This window comes from Apodemus sylvaticus, chromosome X (genome assembly GCF_947179515.1).
Source record: "Apodemus sylvaticus chromosome X, mApoSyl1.1, whole genome shotgun sequence".
NCBI classification, from domain to species: domain Eukaryota; kingdom Metazoa; phylum Chordata; class Mammalia; order Rodentia; family Muridae; genus Apodemus; species Apodemus sylvaticus.
Genome location: NC_067495.1, coordinates 27385664 through 27392365, shown reverse-complemented (window position 1 = coordinate 27392365; position 6702 = coordinate 27385664). Strand labels below are relative to the sequence as shown.

At 41.9% G+C, this 6702-nt stretch overlaps 1 pseudogene; it reads left to right on the top strand.

Moving 5' to 3' along the window:
- Positions 1–3293: 3293 nt before the first annotated feature.
- On the top strand, positions 3294–5009 carry LOC127674396 (chromobox protein homolog 1-like; annotated as a pseudogene).
- Positions 5010–6702: the final 1693 nt, after the last annotated feature.

The window sequence follows — 6702 nt, the reverse complement described above, 5'->3', positions numbered from 1 at the left end:
GTTCTCCCAATACCCTGAACTCCAAGGCACTGCCTGCTGTGTGTCATAATCCAACACTGGCATATTTTCAAAGTCAGTATCCTCAGGGTTCTTGAAATAATTCCCCTCCCCTCATTTTTTCCTTCCTTCTATGCTGCCTCTTCCCTTCCCCACTCTATTTTGTGACATTAGAACCTTAGAACTCCATGGGTTTTTTATTATTGTAAGAACTATTGTCTCAGGTTGGTCACTGTAGGAATATTAGCTAAATAAAAATTCTCTTTCATAAGTTTCTAAGATTCATTCTAAATAAATTATTTTCAGTTCTTCTAGGCCTTCAGTTCTCAAGTAAGGATAGACAAGTCACTCCCTCTTGGTACATTTGGCAACATCTAGTGACATTTTAGCTGAGGGGAGGGTGCAACTGATAGCTAGTGAGTAGAAGCCGTAGATCATCACTGATCAACAGAATTTAAATATGTTGTAAAAACTCTGCTGGAGATATCATTGATTTCATGATACACTATAGAAATATGGGAAAATCAGCATAGATGTAAACACCAGGCCCATTTATCAGTAAGTCCATAATACTCTTATAGCCATATGATTTTTGATAAAGAAGGGACATCTTCAACAAATGGTGCTGGCCAAACTGGATGGCTGGCTGCATATAGAAGAATGCAAATAGATCCATACTTATCACCCTGCAAAAACTCAACTCTAAATGGTTCAAGGATCTCATCATAAAACCAGATACACTGAATCTGTTAGAAGAGAAAGCAGCAAAATATTTGAACTCATTAGCATAGGAAATGACTTTCTGAACAGGATCCTGATAGCACTGTAATTAAAACCAATAATTAAATAGGACCTCATAAAACTAAAACACTCCTGTATAGCAAAGGACACTTTAATTCCAGCAAAATGGCAGCCTACAGAATGGAAAAGGCATTTGCCAATTATGCATCAGATAGAGGGTTAGTACTGAGACTATAAAGCAACTTAAAAATTGAACATAAAGAAAACAACCCAAGTTAAAGGTGGGCTATAGGACTAAATAGATAATTCTTGTCTTAGGCACTATTCTATTGCTGTAAAGAGTTACTATGATCAAGGCAATTCTTATAAAAGGAGGTTTTTAATTGAGGCTTGCTTGCTTATAGTATCAGAGAATTGGTCTAGTATTATCTTGGCAGGGAACATGGTATCACACAGCACTGGAGCAGTAGGGGAGAGAGAGAGAGAGAGAGAGAGAGAGAGAGAGAGAGAAACCCCTGGGCCTGGACCTGGCTTGGGCTTTTGAAACCTCAATGCCCACACCTAGTGAAACACTTCCTCCAACAAGGCTACACCTACTCCAACTCCTTATCCTTCTAGTCCTTTGAAATAGAACCACTCTATGGTAATTAAGCATTCAAATGTATGAACCTATGGGGACCACTCTTATTCAAACCACAACATTGTACTCTCTGGTCCCCTCATAGCCATATCATAATGCAAAAAAACCAAAAAAAAAAAACCCAAAAAAAACAAAATGCATTCAGTCCAACTTCTAAAGTCCCCATAGTCTAGCACTGCCTTCATTATCACTGTTTAAAGTCCAAAGTTCTCTTCTGAGACTAATAGCAATCTCTTAACTGCGATCCTCCATAAAATAAAAATAAAAAATCAGATGACATACTTGTAACATACAATGACCTAGAATATGAATTGTCATTCCAAAAGTGGGGGAAGGAGCATAGTGATAAAATACTGGACCAAAGCAAGACTGAAAATGAGCAGGACGAACTCGGAATTCTGCATCTCCAAGTCTGATGTCAGAGCACTCCATCCCTCCAACTCCTTCCAGGTTTGGTGACTGCCGCACACTTCTCTCTCTTGCACTGGTTCCATACCTGGTATGTGGCTCTTCTCGGCAGGTATCCCACAGCTCTAGCATCCCCAACATCTTGTGGTCTCCGAGGCAATCCAGGCTTCACTTTCACAGCTTCACACAATGGCCTTTCTGGGCCTTCATGCAGAGACGCCCCTGACACACACTGGCCTCAGTGACTTTTCCTTAGCCACAGAGGGAGATGTTACAGCCTTTTTCTTGTATCCTTGACTCTAAAACCAGAACCATGTGGGTGAAGCTGCCAGTTTCTGCTGCTTGCTGGGGCTGGAACTTGACCCAGTCCTTTAATTACACTTGCATCAACTTTCTGTTGTTGATGGTTTACATCTATAAGTTTTTCTTTAATTTTTTCACAAGTTGAAAGCTAAGATGTGTCTAATCCTTCTAATCCTTTCTATCTAATCCTTGGTGACTAAATATTAAAATATGTGACCCTATGGAGACTATTCTTATTTAAACCATCTCAATGTCTATCAACTGAAGAATGCATTATGAAAACATTTAGATGATGCAATATTTTTCTGCTGTTAAAAAATGAAATTATGAAATTCACAGGTAAATGGATGGAGCCACAAATAATTCTGAATGAGGTAACCTAGACTCAGAAAAACATCTTTGAATCCTTAAGCCCTGTGTACGCTGGAGTAGAGATCGATGTCAGGAAACTAGTAGAGGGTCTTTGGGGGTGCTTTCAACAGAGGAGAGATAGACTGCAGATGGTATGAGGGGGGATCAAAAATAATGAAACAAGAAGGGTTAAATGGGTGGGAGATAGGATGCCAAGACTAAGGAAATGGTAGATGACAATGACAACAATGATGATGATGATGATGACAACAACAAAGAAGACAAAGACGATGACAACTACGACAACCTGGAGCCTGAAGCAGAGATTTAGCACTTCCCAGCACTCATTCCAGGCAGCTCTCAACTGTTTGTGGCTCTGATTGCAGGAGATATCATGCACTTTGGATTTTAGAAGCCTACACACACACACACACACACACACACACACACACACACACCATGCATGCACATTAACTCAAGAGCATTCATAGAAATAAAAATAAATCTTTTAAAAAAGAACACGTGAGATTGGGATGGAAGAGTGGTGATGATGGAGGAACTGGGTGGGAAGGATGGGAGAGGGCTTGATTAAACATATTATGCAGGGATGCTATTTTGTTCGACTGATGGGAGGGAGGGCTGTGGGCTCTACCTGTCATACCCTGTTTGTGCTAGGCTCTCAACCACTGCCTATTACTGGACATCTCTGGTCTCTACTTTCTCAGAGCACCTGACTGAATGCATAGCACAGCACCTATTCCTCTCAGACTCTCAGGCACAGCATCGCCCTCTATATCAGCTGAGAGGTACTATAGGAAAGAAACAAAACAAAACAAAACAAGAAGGGGAGGAGGTACTAGAAGAAGAGGAAGAGGAATATGTGGTGGGAAATTCTTGATCAGTGAGTTGTCAAGGGCAAAGTGGAATATCTTCTAAAATTTCTTAGATGAAGACAATACATGCGAAACAGAAAGAGAACCTGGATTGCCCTGACCCAGTTTCTATAGTCACAGAAAACAGCTCACAAGACAGATATATCAGACGGAGGCAAGTGAAAAGCTGATTCTGATTCTGAAGATAAGGGAGAGGAAAGCAACCCAAAGAAAAATAAAGAAGAGTTAGAAAAGCCATGAAGCGTTGCCTGGGATTTGGAGCCAGAACAAATTATTGGAGCTACTGACTCCAGCAGAGAACCCATTTTTCTTTTTACTACTACTACTACTACTACTACTACTACTACTACTACTACTATTTTTACAGTTCAGTCATTATCCCCCTTCTGGTCCACCCTCCCACAGTTCCTCATCCAATTCCTCTTTTCCTGTTTCTAAGAGAATGTCCCTACCCCCCAGCCCTACCCCACTAGACTGCCCCACTCCCTGAGGCCTCCAGTCTCTCGAGGGTTAGGTGTATCTTCTCTCACTGAGGCCAGACTTGGCAGTCCTCTGCTGTATGTGTTGGGAGCCTCCTATCAGTTGGTGTATGCTGCCTGGTTGGTGACTCAGTGTCTGCAAGATCTCAGGAGTCCGGGTTAGTTGAGACTGCTGGTCTTCCTATGGGGTCTCCTAGCTCCTCAGCTTCTACAAGCCTTTCCCCTAATTCAACCACAAAGGTCCTCGGTTTCTGTCCTTTGGTTGAGTGTAAGTATCTGCATCTGACTCTTTCAGCTGCTTGTTGGGCCTTTCGGAGGGCAACTATGCTAGGATCCTGTCCGTAAGCACACCATATAGCATCAGTAATAGTGTCAGGCCTTGGGGCCTCCCCTTGAGATGGATCCCAAGTTGAACCTATCACTGGACCTCCTTTCCCTCAGTCTCTTCTCCATTTTTGCCTCTGCAGTTCTTTCAGACAGGAACAATTCTGGGTTATAGTTTTTGACTGTGGGATGGCAACCCCAGCCCTCCACTTGATGCCCTGTCTTTCTACTGGAGGTGAACTCTACAAGTTCCCTCTTCCTGTTGAGTCTCTCCCTTTGAGTCCTGAGCGTCTCCTACCTCCCAGGTCCCTGGTAGATTCTGGAGGGTTCCCCCACCTCCTACCTTCTGAAGTTGTCTGTTTTGATTCTTTCTTCTGGACTTCAGGGCTTCAGTCCTGTCCTCCCCTACCTCCCAATACCTGATCATGTTCTCCTCTTCCCCTTTCTGTCCCCTTTCCCACCCAGGTCCCTTCCTCCCTCCCCCCACCTGTGATTGCTTTCTTCTCCCTCCCAACTGGGACTGAGGCGTCCTCACTTAGGCTCTTCAGTGTGTTAACCTTCTTGAGTTCTGTGGATTATATCCTGGGTATTCTGTACTTTTTGGCTAATATCCACTTATAAGTAAATACGTACCATACATGTCCTTTTGAGTCTGAGTTACCTCATTTAGGATGATATTTTCTAGTTCCATCCATTTGCCTGCAAAACTCAGGATGTTTCTAATGGAATGGAAATATTCTGATGAGGCTGACCTGGTCCCTGCCCAAAAAAGCCTATATCAAGTGCCCACAGGTTGTCACAGCTTTCTATGAGGAAATACTATCGTGGCATTCTTGCCTGTCAGAGGATGATGGCAAAAAAGACGACAATTAGCCCTGTTGAGTACCAGCCCCTGTCACCTTTGACTGTGAAGGTTTCAGGTGGAGAGGGAAGGAGTTCTATCTGTCTTGACTCCATAGAGGTGACTTGAGAAGATGTCCAGCATAGGTTCTGTGTCATGCAGCAGTCCACATGTTTTCAATCATTTCAAGCAGTATAGATGTACATTCATCCCAGGGGACGGGAAAGGGGTAAATGTCTCAAGGCACCCATTCTGTGCTTTGCTAAGAAAACGATGGGGCTGCCATGAAGGACAAAACCTGCAGAACTGGGCTGTGAGAGAGCAAAGGTGTTAACTGACTTTTTACAGCCTAGCATGTGTGTAGTTTTTGGCTGTTACTGGTACATTAGTTGGGAGTGGGAGGTTTGGGGCAGGGAGGAAGGGAGATGGGTAGAACCATTTTGGTTAAATTTGGAAAGAACAGCTACCTAATGAATCGCTCCTATGTCCAAATTTTTTTGTCCTTTCAAAAAATTTCATTGGCACCATAAATGAGGACTGTGAGAGACTATTGCAGAAATCTGTGGATACTAAAACCTACAACCAAGGTACTCCCTATCTGAGCTCACTGTAGCCCACAGAGACAAAGCCAGTTCCCCGAGTTTCTAAAGCTGCCACTTGAAGATGGAGACTGACTGATTATTGGAGAGTGTATACAGGCAGACCATTCTGCCTTAGAGGTGTTAATTCCTGAAACAGGAGAAGACCTTTTTCCAAGTACGAAATTATAATAAATCAGTTTGCCTCTCCACATCACTGGCTCAAGCATCGCAGGAGATGGGAGAGGATGCCGTGTGCTCTTAGGCTGGAGACTCTTGGAGCCTGAAGCCTCTGGTTTGATTGTTTTGTTTTTGTTGTTGTTGTGTTTTGTTTTGTTTTTCAGCTTCGAAACCCAAAGCTGCTCATGGTAGATTCAGTTACTGACAGCACAAATTCTAGAGTCAATTTAAAGGTTGGATGGCTTCACAAGTCCTGGTCTCAGAAGCTTAACTTTCATATTGGGGTAGTGGTGCACTTGAGAACACTTGATGATAAAATCTTCAGATTACCTGCTATCTAAAATACTGTCTTGAATCACGAGATTCATCAGTTCTCAGTATTGTCTCAAATGTGTCTAGAACTACATTGTGAAATATTTTTAAGCATGTGTTAGGTGTCTGTGAAAATTGATATAAATGATAATAAAAATGATAAAATAACTAACTGGCTTTGCACTTCCCAAAATATGTATTAAAATTCAAAGATTCTATATAAAACAGGATATGAAACTTACTGCTAACATGTGATGTCAGTCATACATTGAAGTGACCATTTCGTTTGCATATTTTTACTTTTTGGTGTGATTTACTTTATTATTTTTCATGTGCATGAGTGATTTGCATTCATATGTATGTATGTGTACATGCCTGGTTCCCAGGGTGTCGGATGTGTGTGCTTGGAATTGAATCCAGGTTCTTTGGAAGAACAACTACTCTTGACCTCTGAGCCAACTCTCCAGCCCATCTTCTCACTTCTCTAACTGGGACTATAGCAAACTTTTGCATTACACATGTGGCTCTTATTATATTATATTTCTATTAGCATCATTTTTGGCTGCTTTCTAATTTTGTAATATCTAATAATCCTGAGGGGTAAAGTGTTAACATCATATTCTGAAACAGAATCTTGAACTTTCTGTAGTTATTT